The sequence below is a fragment of the Saccoglossus kowalevskii genome, chromosome 8, assembly GCF_978046115.1.
Source record: "Saccoglossus kowalevskii chromosome 8, keSacKowa6.1, whole genome shotgun sequence".
Lineage (NCBI taxonomy): Eukaryota > Metazoa > Hemichordata > Enteropneusta > Harrimaniidae > Saccoglossus > Saccoglossus kowalevskii.
In genome coordinates, this window is record NC_140648.1 from 33,362,632 (window position 1) to 33,378,388 (window position 15,757).

Consider the following 15,757-nt stretch of genomic DNA (forward strand, 5'->3'; position numbering starts at 1 on the left):
CTCATAGTAATACAATGGACTGTATAACCAAGCCACTACTCATAGTAATACAATGGACTGTGTAACCAAAGCACTACTCATAGTAATACAATGGACTGTGTAACCAAGCCACTACTCATAGTAATGCAATGGACTGTGTAACCAAGGCACTAGTCATAGCAATACAATGGACTGTATAACCAAGACACTTCTCATAGTAATACAATGGACTGTATAACCAAGACACTACTCATAGTAATACAATGGACTGTGTAATCAAGGCACTACTCATAGTAATACAATGGACTGTGCAACCAAAGCACTACTCATAGTAATACAATGGACTGTGTAATCAAGGCACTACTCATAGTAATACAATGGACTGTGTAACCAAAGCACTGCTCATAGTAATACAATGGACTGTGTAACCATGACACTACTCATAGTAATGCAATGGACTGTGTAACCAAGCCACTACTCATAGTAATACAATGGACTGTGTAATCAAGGCACTACTCATAGTAATACAATGGACTGTATAACCAAGCCACTACTCATAGTAATGCAATGGACTGTGTAACCAAGCCACTACTCATAGTAATACAATGGACTGTGTAACCAAAGCACTACTCATAGTAATACAATGGACTGTGTAACCAAGCCACTACTCATAGTAATACAATGGACTGTGTAACCAAGGCACTTCTCATAGTAATACAATGGACTGTATAACCAAGACACTTCTCATAGTAATACAATGGCCTGTGTAACCAAGACACTACTCATAGTAATACAATGGACTGTGTAATCAAGGCACTACTCATACTAATACAATGGACTGTGCAACCAAAGCACTACTCATAGTAATACAATGGACTGTATAACTCGGCCACTACTCATAGTAATGCAATGGAATGTGTAACCAAGGCACTACTCATAGTAATACAATGGACTGTGTAACCAAGCCACTACTCATAGTAATGCAATGTACTATGTAACCAAGGCACTAGTCATAGTAATACAATGGACTGTGTAACCAAGACACTTCTCATAGTAATATATTAGACTGTGTAATCAAGGCACTACTCATACTAATACAATGGACTGTGCAACCAAAGCACTACTCATAGTAATACAATGGACTGTATAACTCAGCCACTACTCATAGTAATGCAATGGACTGTGTAACCAAGGCACTACTCATAGTAATACAATGGACTGTGTAACCAAGCCACTACTCATAGTAATGCAATGGACTGTGTAACCAAGGCACTAGTCATAGTAATACAATGGACTGTGTAACCAAGACACTTCTCATAGTAATATATTAGACTGTGTAACCAAGACACTACTCATAGTAATACAATGGACTGTGTAACTCAGCCACTACTCATAGTAATATATTAGACTGTGTAACCAAGACACTACTCATAGTAATACAATGGACTGTGTAACTCAGCCACTACTCAAAGTAATATATTAGACTGTGTAACCAAGACACTACTCATAGTAATACATTGGACTGTGTAACCAAGACACTACTCATAGTAATACATTCGAATGTGTAACCAAGACACTACTCATAGTAATACAATGGACTGTGTAACCAAAACACTACTTATAGTAATACATTGGACTGTGTAACCAAGACACTACTCATAGTAATACAATGGACTGTGTAACCAAGGCACTTCTCATAGTAATACAATGGACTGTTTAATCAAGACACTACTCATAGGATTACATTGGACTGTGTAACCAAGTCACTACTCATAGTACAATGGACTGTGTAACCAAGTTACTACTCATAGTACAATGGACTGTGTAACCAAGTCACTACTCACAGTACAATGGACTGTGTAACCAATGCACTACTCACAGTAAAATGGACTGTGTAACCAAGGTACTACTCACAGTACAATGGACTGTGTAACCAAGTTACTACTCATACTACAATGGACTGTGTAACCAAGTTACTACTCATAGTACAATGGACTGTGTAACCAATGCACTACTCACAGTACAATGGACTGTGTAACCAAGGTACTACTCATAGTACAATGGACTGTGTAACCAAGGTACTACTCATAGTACAATGGACTGTGTAACCAAGTTACTACTCATAGTACAATGGACTGTGTAACCAAGTTACTACTCACAGTACAATAGACTGTGTAACCAATGCACTACTCATAGTACAATGGACTGTGTAAACAAGGCACTACTCACAGTACAATGGACTGTGTAAGCAAGACACTACTCACAGTACAATGGACTGTGTAACCAAAGCACTACTCACAGTACAATGGACTGTGTAACAAAAGCACTACTCACAGTACAATGGACCGTGTAATGAAGGCACTACTCACAGTACAATGGACTGTGTAACCAAGGCACTATTCATAGTACAATGGACTGTGTAACCAAGGCATCACTCATAGTACAATGGACTGTGTAACCAAGCCACTACTCACAGTACAATGGACTGTGTAACCAAGGCACAACTCATAGTACAGTGGACTGTGTAACCATGGCACTACTCACAGTACAATGGACTGTGTAAGCAAGCCACTACTCACAGTACAATGGACTGTGTAACCAAGCCACTACTCATAGTAATGCAATGGACTGTGTAACCAAGGTACTACTCATAGTACAATGGACTGTGTAACCGAGGCACTACACACAGTTCAATGGACTGTGTAACCAAGGCACTACTCACAGTCCAATGGACTGTGTAACCAAGGCACTATTCATAGTACAATAGACTGTGTAACCAAGACACTACTCACAGTACAATGGACTGTGTAACCAAGGCACTATTCATAGTACAATAGACTGTGTAACCAAGCCATTACTCACAGTACAATGAACGGTGTAATCAAGGCACTACTCACAGTACAATGGACTGTGTAACCAAGGCACTACTCACAGTACAATGGACTGTGTAACCAAGGCACTATTCATAGTACAATAGACTGTGTAACCAAGACACTACTCACAGTACAATGGACTGTGTAACCAAGCCACTACACACAGTACAATAGACTGTGTAACCAAGGCACTATTCATAGTACTATAGACTGTGTAACCAAGACACTACTCGCAGTACAATGGACTGTGTAACCAAGGCACTATTCATAGTACAATAGACTGTGTAACCAAGCCATTACTCACAGTACAATGAACCGTGTAATCAAGGCACTACTCACAGTACAATGGACTGTGTAACCAAGGCACTACTCACAGTACAATGGACTGTGTAACCAAGGCACTATTCATAGTACAATGAACCGTGTAATCAAGGCACTACTCACGGTACAATGGACTGTGTAACCAAGGCACTACTCACAGTACAATGGACTGTGTAACCAAGGCACTATTCATAGTACAATGGACTATGTAACCAAGATACTTCTCATAGTAATACAATGGCCTGTGTAACTCAGCCATTACTCACAGTAATACAATGGACTGTGTAACCAAGACACTTCTCATATTAATGCAATGGACTGTGTAATCAATGCACTACTCATAGTAATACAATGGACTGTGTAACCAAGCCACTACTCATAGTAATACAATGGACTGTGTAACCAAGACACTACGCTTAGTAATACAATGGACTGTGTAACTCAGCCACTACTCATAGTAATACAATGGACTGTGTAACCAAGACACTACGCTTAGTAATACAATGGACTGTGTAACTCAGCCACTACTCATAGTAATATATTGGACTGTGTAACCAAGACACTACTCATAGTAATACAATGGAGTGTGTAACCATGACACTACTCATAGTAATACAATGGACTGTGTAACCAAAATACCACTTATATTAATGCAATGGACTGTATAATCAATGCACTACTCATAATAATACAATGGACTGTGTAACCAAGACACTACGCTTAGTAATACAATGGACTGTGTAACTCAGCCACTACTCATAGTAGTACAATGGACTGTGTAACCAAGGCGCAACTCGTAGTAATACTATGGACTGTGTAACCAAGACACTACTCATAGTAATGCAATGGACTCTGTAATCAAGGCGCAACTCATAGTAATACAATGACCTGTGTAAACAAGACACTACTCGTAGTAATAAAATGGACTGTGTAACTCAGCCACTACTCATAGAAATACAATGGACTGTGTAACCAAGACACTACTCATAGTAATACAATGGACTGTGTAACCAAGACACTAATCATAGTAATACAATGGACTGTGTAATCAATGCACTACTCACAGTAATACAATGGACTGTGTAACCAAGCCACTACTCATAGTAATGCAATGGACTGTGTAATCAATGCACTGCTCACAGTAATACAATGGACTGTGTAACCAAGCCACTACTCATAGTAATGCAATGGACTGTGTAATCAATGCACTGCTCACAGTAATACAATGGACTGTGTAACCAAGCCAATACTCATAGTAATGTAATGGACTGTGTAACCAAGACACTACTCATAGTAATGCAATGGACTGTGTAACAAAGGCACTACATATAGTAATGCAATGGACTGTGTAAACAAGGCACTAGTCATAGTAACACAATGGAATGTATAACCAAGCCACTACTCATAGTAATGCAATGTACTGTGTAACCAAGGCACTACACATAGTAATGCAATGGACTGTGTAACCAAGACACTAGTCATAGTAACACAATGGAATGTGTAACCAAGACACTTCTCATAGTAATACTATGGCCTGTGTGACCAAGGCACTACTCATAGTAATACAATGGCCTGTGTAATCAAGGCACTACTCATAGCAATACAATGGACTGTGTAACCAAGACACTTCTCATAGTAATACTATGGCCTGTGTAACCAAGGCACTACTCATAGTAATACAATGGACTGTGTAACCAAGACACTACTCATAGTAATGCAATGGACTGTGTAACCAAGGCACTACTCATAGTAATACAATGGACTGTGTAACCAAGCCACTACTCATAGTAATGCAATGGACTGTGTAACCAAGACACTTCTCCTAGTAATACAATTGTCTGTGTAACTCAGCCACTACTCATAGTAATGCAATGGACTGTGCAACCAAGGCACTACTCATAGTAATACAATGGTATATGTAACTCAGCCACTACTTATAGTAGTACAATGGCCTGTGTAACCAAGCCACTACTCATAGTAATGCAATGGACTGTGTATCCAAGGCACTAGTCATAGTAATAAATTGGACTGTGTAACCAATGCACTACTCATAGTAATACAATGGATTGTGTAACCAAGACACTACTCATAGTAATACAATGGACTGTGTAACCAAGCCAGTACTCATAGTAATGCAATGAACTGCGTAACCAAGGCACTAGTCATAGTAAAACAATGGACTGTGTAACCAAGCCACTAGTCATAGTAATGCAATTGACTGTGTAACCAAGGCACTAGTCATAGTAATACAATGAACTGTATAACCAAGACACTTCTCATAGTAATACAATGGCCTGTGTAACCAAGACACTACTCATAGTAATACAATGGACTGTGTAATCAAGGCACTACTCATACTAATACAATGGACTGTGCAACCAAAGCACTACTCATAGTAATGCAATGGACTGTGTAACCAAGGCACTAGTCATAGCAATACAATGGACTGTATAACCAAGACACTTCTCATAGTAATACAATGGACTGTGTAACCAAGACACTACTCATAGTAATACAATGGACTGTGTAATCAAGGCACTACTCATAGTAATACAATGGACTGTGTAACCAAGCCACTACTCATAGTAATACAATGGACTGTGTAACCAAGACACTACGCTTAGTAATACAATGGACTGTGTAACTCAGCCACTACTCATAGTAATATATTGGACTGTGTAACCAAGACACTACTCATAGTAATACAATGGAGTGTGTAACCATGACACTACTCATAGTAATACAATGGACTGTGTAATCAAGGCACTACTCATACTAATACAATGGACTGTGCAACCAAAGCACTACTCATAGTAATGCAATGAACTGCGTAACCAAGGCACTAGTCATAGTAAAACAATGGACTGTGTAACCAAGCCACTAGTCATAGTAATGCATTTGACTGTGTAACCAAGGCACTAGTCATAGTAATACAATGGACTGTATAACCAAGACACTTCTCATAGTAATACAATGGCCTGTGTAACCAAGACACTACTCATAGTAATACAATGGACTGTGTAATCAAGGCACTACTCATACTAATACAATGGACTGTGCAACCAAAGCACTACTCATAGTAATGCAATGGACTGTGTAACCAAGGCACTAGTCATAGCAATACAATGGACTGTATAACCAAGACACTTCTCATAGTAATACAATGGACTGTGTAACCAAGACACTACTCATAGTAATACAATGGACTGTGTAATCAAGGCACTACTCATAGTAATACAATGGACTGTGTAACCAAGCCACTACTCATAGTAATACTATGGACTGTGTAACCAAGACACTACGCTTAGTAATACAATGGACTGTGTAACTCAGCCACTACTCATAGTAATATATTGGACTGTGTAACCAAGACACTACTCATAGTAATACAATGGAGTGTGTAACCATGACACTACTCATAGTAATACAATGGACTGTGTAACCAAAATACCACTTATATTAATGCAATGGACTGTATAATCAATGCACTACTCATAATAATACAATGGACCGTGTAACCAAGACACTACGCTTAGTAATACAATGGACTGTGTAACTCAGCCACTACTCATAGTAGTACAATGGACTGTGTAACCAAGGCGCAACTCGTAGTAATACTATGGACTGTGTAACCAAGACACTACTCATAGTAATACAATGGACTGTGTAACTCAGCCAATACTCTTAGTAATGCAATGGACTCTGTAATCAAGGCGCAACTCATAGTAATACAATGGCCTGTGTAAACAAGACACTACTCGTAGTAATAAAATGGACTGTGTAACTCAGCCACTACTCATAGAAATACAATGAACTGTGTAACCAAGACACTACTCATAGTAATACAATGGACTGTGTAACCAAGACACTACTCATAGTAATACAATGGACTGTGTAATCAATGCACTACTCACAGTAATACAATGGACTGTGTAACCAAGCCACTACTCATAGTAATGCAATGGACTGTGTAATCAATGCACTGCTCACAGTAATACAATGGACTGTGTAACCAAGCCACTACTCATAGTAATGCAATGGACGGTGTAATCAATGCACTGCTCACAGTAATACAATGGACTGTGTAACCAAGCCAATACTCATAGTAATGTAATGGACTGTGTAACCAAGACACTACTCATAGTAATGCAATGTACTGTGTAACAAAGGCACTACATATAGTAATGCAATGGACTGTGTAACCAAGGCACTAGTCATAGTAACACAATGGAATGTGTAACCAAGCCACTACTCATAGTAATGCAATGTACTATGTAACCAAGGCACTACACATAGTAATGCAATGGACTGTGTAACCAAGACACTAGTCATAGTAACACAATGGAATGTGTAACCAAGACACTTCTCATAGTAATAATATGGCCTGTGTGACCAAGGCACTACTCATAGTAATACATTGGACTGTGTAATCAAGGCACTACTCATAGCAATACAATGGACTGTGTAACCAAGACATTACTCATAGTAATACAATGGACTGTGTAACCAAGCCACTACTCATAGTAATGCAATGGACTGTGTAACCAAGGCACTAGTCATAGTAATACAATGGACTGTGTAACCAAGACACTTCTCCTAGTAATACAATTGTCTGTGTAACTCAGCCACTACTCATAGTAATGCAATGGACTGTGTAACCAAGGCACTACTCATAGTAATACAATGGTATATGTAACTCAGCCACTACTTATAGTAGTACAATGGCCTGTGTAACCAAGCCACTACTCATAGTAATGCAATGGACTGTGTATCCAAGGCACTAGTCATAGTAATAAATTGGACTGTGTAACCAATGCACTACTCATAGTAATACAATGGATTGTGTAACCAAGACACTACTCATAGTAATACAATGGACTGTGTAACCAAGCCAGTACTCATAGTAATGCAATGAACTGTGTAACCAAGGCACTAGTCATAGTAAAACAATGGACTGTGTAACCAAGCCACTAGTCATAGTAATGCAATTGACTGTGTAACCAAGGCACCAGTCATAGTAATACAATGGACTGTATAACCAAGACACTTCTCATAGTAATACAATGGCCTGTGTAACCAAGACACTACTCATAGTAATGCAATTGACTGTGTAACCAAGGCACTACTCATACTAATACAATGGACTGTGCAACCAAAGCACTACTCATAGTAATGCAATGGACTGTGTAACCAAGGCACTAGTCATAGCAATACAATGGACTGTGTAACCAAGACACTACTCATAGTAATACAATGGACTGTGTAATCAAGGCACTACTCATACTAATACAATGGACTGTGTAACCAAGACACTACTCATAGTAATACAATGGACTGTGTAATCAAGGCACTACTCATACTAATACAATGGACTGTGTAACCAAGACACTACTCATAGTAATACAATGGACTGTGCAACCAAAGCACTACTCATAGTAATGCAATGGACTGTGTAACCAAGACACTACTCATAGTAATGCAATTGACTGTGTAACCAAGGCACTACTCATACTAATACAATGGACTGTGCAACCAAAGCACTACTCATAGTAATGCAATGGACTGTGTAACCAAGGCACTATTCATAGCAATACAATGGACTGTGTAACCAAGACACTACTCATAGTAATACAATGGACTGTGTAATCAAGGCACTACTCATACTAATACAATGGACTGTGTAACCAAGACACTACTCATAGTAATACAATGGACTGTGTAATCAAGGCACTACTCATACTAATACAATGGACTGTGTAACCAAGACACTACTCATAGTAATACAATGGACTGTGCAACCAAAGCACTACTCATAGTAATGCAATGGACTGTGTAACCAAGGCACTTCTCATAGTAATACAATGGACTGTGTAATCAAGGCACTACTCATACTAATACAATGGACTGTGTAACCAAGACACTACTCATAGTAATACAATGGACTGTGTAATCAAGGCACTACTCATACTAATACAATGGACTGTGTAACCAAGACACTACTCATAGTAATACAATGGACTGTGTAATCAAGGCACTACTCATACTAATACAATGGACTGTGTAACCAAGACACTACTCATAGTAATGCAATGGACTGTGTAACCAAGGCACTTCTCATAGTAATACAATGGACTGTATAACCAAGACACTTCTCATAGTAATACAATGGTCTGTGTAACCAAGACACTACTCATAGTAATACAATGGACTGTGTAATCAAGGCACTACTCATACTAATACAATGGACTGTGTAACCAAGCCACTACTCATAGTAATGCAATGGACTGTGTAACCAAGACACTTCTCATAGTAATACAATGGCCTGTGTAACCAAGACACTACTCATAGTAATACAATGGACTGTGCAACCAAAGCACTACTCATAGTAATACAATGGACTGTGTAACCAAGCCACTACTCATAGTAATGCAATGGACTGTGTAACCAAGACACTTCTCATACTAATACAATGGCCTGTGTAACTCAGCCACTACTCATAGTAATGCAATGGACTGTGTAACCAAGGCACTACTCATAGTAATACAATGGACTGTGTAATCAAGGCACTACTCATAGTAATGCAATAGACTGTGTAACCAAGCCACTACTCATAGTAATGCAATGGACTGTGTAACCAAGGCACTAGTCATAGTAATACAATGGACTGTGTAACCAAGACACTTCTCATAGTAATATATTAGACTGTGTAACCAAGACACTACTCATAGTAATACAATGGACTGTGTAACCAAAACACTACTTATAGTAATACATTGGACTGTGTAACCAAGACACTACTCATAGTAATACAATGGACTGTGTAACCAAGGCACTTCTCATAGTAATACAATGGACTGTTTAATCAAGACACTACTCATAGGATTACATTGGACTGTGTAACCAAGACACTACTCATAGTAATACAATGGACTGTGTAACCAAAACACTACTTATAGTAATACATTGGACTGTGTAACCAAGACACTACTCATAGTAATACAATGGACTGTGTAACCAAGGCACTTCTCATAGTAATACAATGGACTGTGTAACCAAGACACTTCTCATAGTAATACAATGGCCTGTGTAACTCAGCCACTACTCCTATTAATGCAATGGACTGTGTAATCAAGGAACTACTCATAGTAATACAATGGACTGTGTAACCAAGACACTACTCATAGTAATACATTGGACTGTGTAACCAAGACACTACTCATAGTAATACAATGGACTGTGTAACCATGACACTACTCATAGTAATACAATGGACTGTGTAACCAAGACACTACTCTTAGTAATGCAATGGACTGTGTAATCAAGACACTACTCATAGTAATACAATGGACTGTGTAATCAAGGCACTACTCATACTAATACAATGGACTGTGTAACCAAGCCACTACTCATAGTAATGCAATGGACTGTGTAACCAAGACACTACTCATAGTAATACAATAGACTGTGTAACCAAGACACTACTCATAGTAATACAATGGACTGTGTAACCAAGACACTACTCATAGTAATACATTGGACTGTGTAATCAAGACGCAACTCATGGTAATACAATGGCCTGTGTAACCAAGACACTACTCGTAGTAATACAATGGACTGTGTAACTCAGCCACTACTCATAGTAATACAAAGGACTGTGTAACCAAGACACTACTCATAGTAATACAATGGACTGTGTAACCAAGGCACTACTCATAGTAATACAATGAACTGTGTAATCGAGACACTACTCATAGTAATGCAATGGACTGTGTAACCAAGACACTACTCATAGTAATACAATGGACTGTGTAACCATGACACTACTCATAGTAATACAATGGACTGTGTAACCAAGACACTACTCTTAGTAATGCAATGGACTGTGTAATCAAGACGCAACTCGTAGTAATACAATGGCCTGTGTAACCAAGACACTACTCGTAGTAATACAATGGACTGTGTAACTCAGCCACTACTCATAGTAATACAAAGGACTGTGTAACCAAGACACTACTCATAGTAATACAATGGACTGTGTAACCAAGGCACTACTCATAGTAATACAATGAACTGTGTAACCAAGACACTACTCATAGTAATACAATAGACTGTGTAATCGTGACACTACTCATAGTAATGCAATGGACTGTGTAACCAAGACACTACTCATAGTAATACAATGGACTGTGTAACCAAGGCACTACTCATAGTAATACAATGAACTGTGTAACCAAGACACTACTCATAGTAATACAATAGACTGTGTAATCGTGACACTACTCATAGTAATGCAATGGACTGTGTAATCAAGGCACTACTCATAGTAATACAATGGACTGTGTAATCAAGACACTACTCGTAGTAATGCAATGGACTGTGTAACCACGGTGCAACTCGTAGTAATACAATGGACTGTGTAACTAAGGGACTGCTATTTATGTCATTTGAAACTTCACCACATGGATGCATGGCAGAAATTTGGTCGACGATTGAGATAAAATTAGACTGTTATTTTAATCAGAGAAATAATTAGTAATTGAATTTAAGTAATTACCTGGTGTCGTTATACCAGAACTAATATGAGTAACAATTGGCGTCTGTTGTGTAGTCCAATGACCACTGGACTGATAAGATGTTGTTTGTGACGTGGTACTGTCTATTTTCGTCGATGGATTGGTTGTTGGTGTAGTTGGCTCATTCAATTTGGTTGTCATCAGATCACTGGTCGTTGAATCGCTGTCCGTTGATGGATTGGTATTTTTTGTTGTTAGCTCATTGGATTGGCTTGTCGTTGAATCACTCGCGGACGATCCACTAATTGTGACCGTCCACTGATTGGTAGTCGGTGTAGTTGGCTCATTGGATTGGGTTGTCATTGAAACACTTGTTGCCGAACCACTATTTGTTTCAGTCGATGGGTTGGTAGTCAATGTAGTTAGCTCATTGGAGTGGGTTGTCATTGAAACACTCGTTGCCGAACCACGATTTGTGTCAGTCGATGGATTGGTAGTCAATGTAGTTAGCTCATTGGATTGGGTTGTCATTGAATCACTCGCGGACGATCCACCAATTGTGTCCGTCCACTGATTGGTGGTCGGTGTAGTTGGCTCATTGGATTGGGTTGTCATTGAAACACTCGTTGCCGAACCACTATTTGTGCCAGTCGATGGATTGGTAGTCAATGTACTTAGCTCATTGGATTGGGTTGTCATTGAATCGCTCGCGGACGATTCACTAATTGTGTCCGTCCACTGATTGGTAGTCGGTGTAGTTGGCTCATTGGATTGGGTTGTCATTAGATCACTGGTCGTTGAATCACTGTCCGTCGATGGATTAGTATTTTTTGTTGTTAGCTCATTGGATTGGCTTGTCGTTGAATCACTCGCGGATGATCCACTAACTGTGGATTCTGTTGTGTAACTTGTTGTCGTCAGATTGGTACCGACAAACGGGACATTCGTGGCATCTACTGCTATGGCACTTTCGACTGTAGTACTTATTATTCCCTCGGGAGTGCTAGTGTCTTCTACTGCGGTAGTTTCACTTGTTGAGCTTTTAGGTATCGGCACTGATATTGACGTACTTGTTCTGTCTGTAGGTCCATTCGTGGTTGATTGCTTTACGCTGGTTGCTGGCTTGCTGGTATATTTAACAGTCGATGCAGATGTCGTTGGTGGTTCGGTGAGACGAACACTCGAGCTTGTTGACTCCGTTTGTATTTGAGTTGTGGCATTTTCATTGGAAATACATACTATATAAGACACTTGAGAACAAAACAATGTATAATTAGTATAATTGCTGTCGGTGAGGGCGTATATAGACAATATTAAAAACGGCCATAACTGCCTAAAACGTATAGATATATTGATTCAATTAATTATCAACTGTACGAAACGTACGGATATATCGAAAGATACGATTAACAAATAACAGATTGTTTACATTATATGTGTTGGTCTCAGCGGCAATCTTTTTTTGTTGACCAATATATGCCAGACGATAACAACTTCAGGAGAAACAAAACAGATCAACTATCACCATTGACAGATGTGAGAACCAGGACAATGTATGCGAATTTGGTGATTGGTATAGTGACCCCGCCCTCAGGCTGACCGAGTAACGTACACACTTGTTGGAATCTAACAATGTCACAGTTTGTGTTTCCGTACGTACGCAGACTTCTCGGGAATTTCTTCACTCTCAAAATTTATGAGAAATTTATTTATGTAACGTGGTAAAGCCTGCTTACCATGCCAAACTAGTAGCCACCAACGTATGACGTAAGCAGCGTGCGTTGCCATTATGATTCCTGTATAACGTGATATGATTTATCAAATCTATAAAAAAAATACATAAAATCCACATGTTACCGTATCGAAACATCCTGTGCACGTAGTACTAGAAATGTCGTTGTTTACCGAACCGATAATACTCAGTTGTGTACTACGAGAAAAGAGTTTATTAACTTCCAGTATCAATAAAATCTCAATTGTGAGGATGTTAATCTATATAGGTCTCATGAATTCTCTCTTGTATTTTATGTTTTTTTGTTTTCTTCTTTTTTGAAGCAATCAGAAGTGTAGCATGTGTATAATAAGATTTTTTTTTGATGTCTTTTCTACAGTATATGATTGTATATGGACATTTGAATCTCGCGTGAGTTGTATATGACGTCACGTGTTCAGCGCGTACTCGAGATTTCGTTGCTACCATTGGCTGTTTATCTAATTCAGTAGCTATGTGATCAATACACAAACTGATCATGATCGATTATATCTCAGCTGGTTAATGTACAATGGTTTTTCGTCCACTAAAAGTGGATGTTGATATTCATAACTTTCAAACATGACTATTCCATTGTTGATATATGAACTTGAAGTAGATTAATAATTCACCAACACTGTTTTTTATTAGACGTTTTCAAAAATAGACATACTGCCGAATATTCACACAATCTATCAACTGTATGTTGTTAATGCAGTAAAAAATTATTTGTTAGAATAAATATTGATAGTTTTGGGACAATTTATTTAAAATTTCATGTTAAAAAAGTGAAAAATATATAACAGAATTTCCAAATGAAAAATTGTGAAAATTTACAATATAATATATTGATAAGCACTGAATTAGCGGAGTCTTTTCAACTATCAAATTTAACAAATACCTCTTCTAAAATTGCGACGTATTTTCCTGGAAATCTAGATAAAAAATCATTATAGTTACACCTTGGTTGTGTGGCCCGGATTATTAACATATTTAGAAAATTCCAAAATATCACACCCCCAAGTTAATGTTATTTATAATATCAGATAACACTAACTAAATGTCATGACATGGGATTACCGAACTATTGAGAGGGAAGTACGCTGAGCAGTATTGCGCTTAAAGCGGGGGAGTCGTCACCAGAGTGGCATAGCGTGTCATTGTTTACAAACAAGCATTTACCCATGAGCCTTTGAGTTTTTAGCGTGTGTTGTTAGCGTCGGTTGGAACTCAATTCCCGCGCGTGCGCAGGTGACGACCCTCCCGCTTTAAAGTAGAGCAGGAATCCATCTTTTTACGACGGCACAGTAATATTTTTATTTGTTGGATTTAGAAAATAACGACATGTTCTGTACGCCGTGCTCTGCTCTGTCTCTTGGTATACATACTCGAATGTATACCGCAAACGAAAACATTGATAATCTCCCTTGTGCTGCTATATGGTATAGTTTCTGTGGGGCATTGCTTGTGTCACGAGTATACAGAAAACAAATGTGTTCATATGTCAAGTATAAATATTAGTACTGTTTTACGTATGCTAGTAGAATTATCAGGAGTCACTTGAGTGTTGTTATAAATAGTTATCAAAATTAAATTTCAAAGTCAAATTATTTTTCCGTTGTCTTTCTACTAGAGTGATGAATGATGTGTTTTTTTTCTACTTATCGACTAATCTGCATACACAACTGATATTGATCTTACGTGGTGACCTTTTAACCTATTAGGTTACCTCTTAGTACACAAACCTGACAATGACCTCAACTGCTTACCTGTTAGTGTTTGTGATTGATAATAAAATGAAGTGCTGATCTATCGACATACAAGACTGGTAATGACCACTAAGAGATGTCTTGTGGGCATACCAGACTGGTGATGAACTTAAGTGCTGACCTGCTAGCATATCTGCCAGATAATGGCCTAAATTGTGGATTTGTTATCAAATTGTGCACAGTCACTCCTAGTAGAGTGACTGTGAATTGTGCTATAACTGTCTATGGTTTATGTGATAGCTTTTGACAACCAAGCTCTGTAGTTCCAATAGCCTGTACGTGGAGAGGTAGTAAGCTTTTGCGTTTGTGTGCCTGAATCAGATTTATATAAATCTTGCGTCACACTTTTCTACGTCCTGTGCAATACTGTTCTACATTCTCGTTCTCGTCATAGCATGGGCGATTTTTTCATCTATATTTATCGTCAATATTGAGTGAGTTGGAGATGTTCAATGATTTTTTTCTATGATGACCATAGTAATTCCTGGTTTAGAAAGCTGTATATGTGGTTATTTCATTATACTAAACCAGTTACTGAGCATGTAACCACGG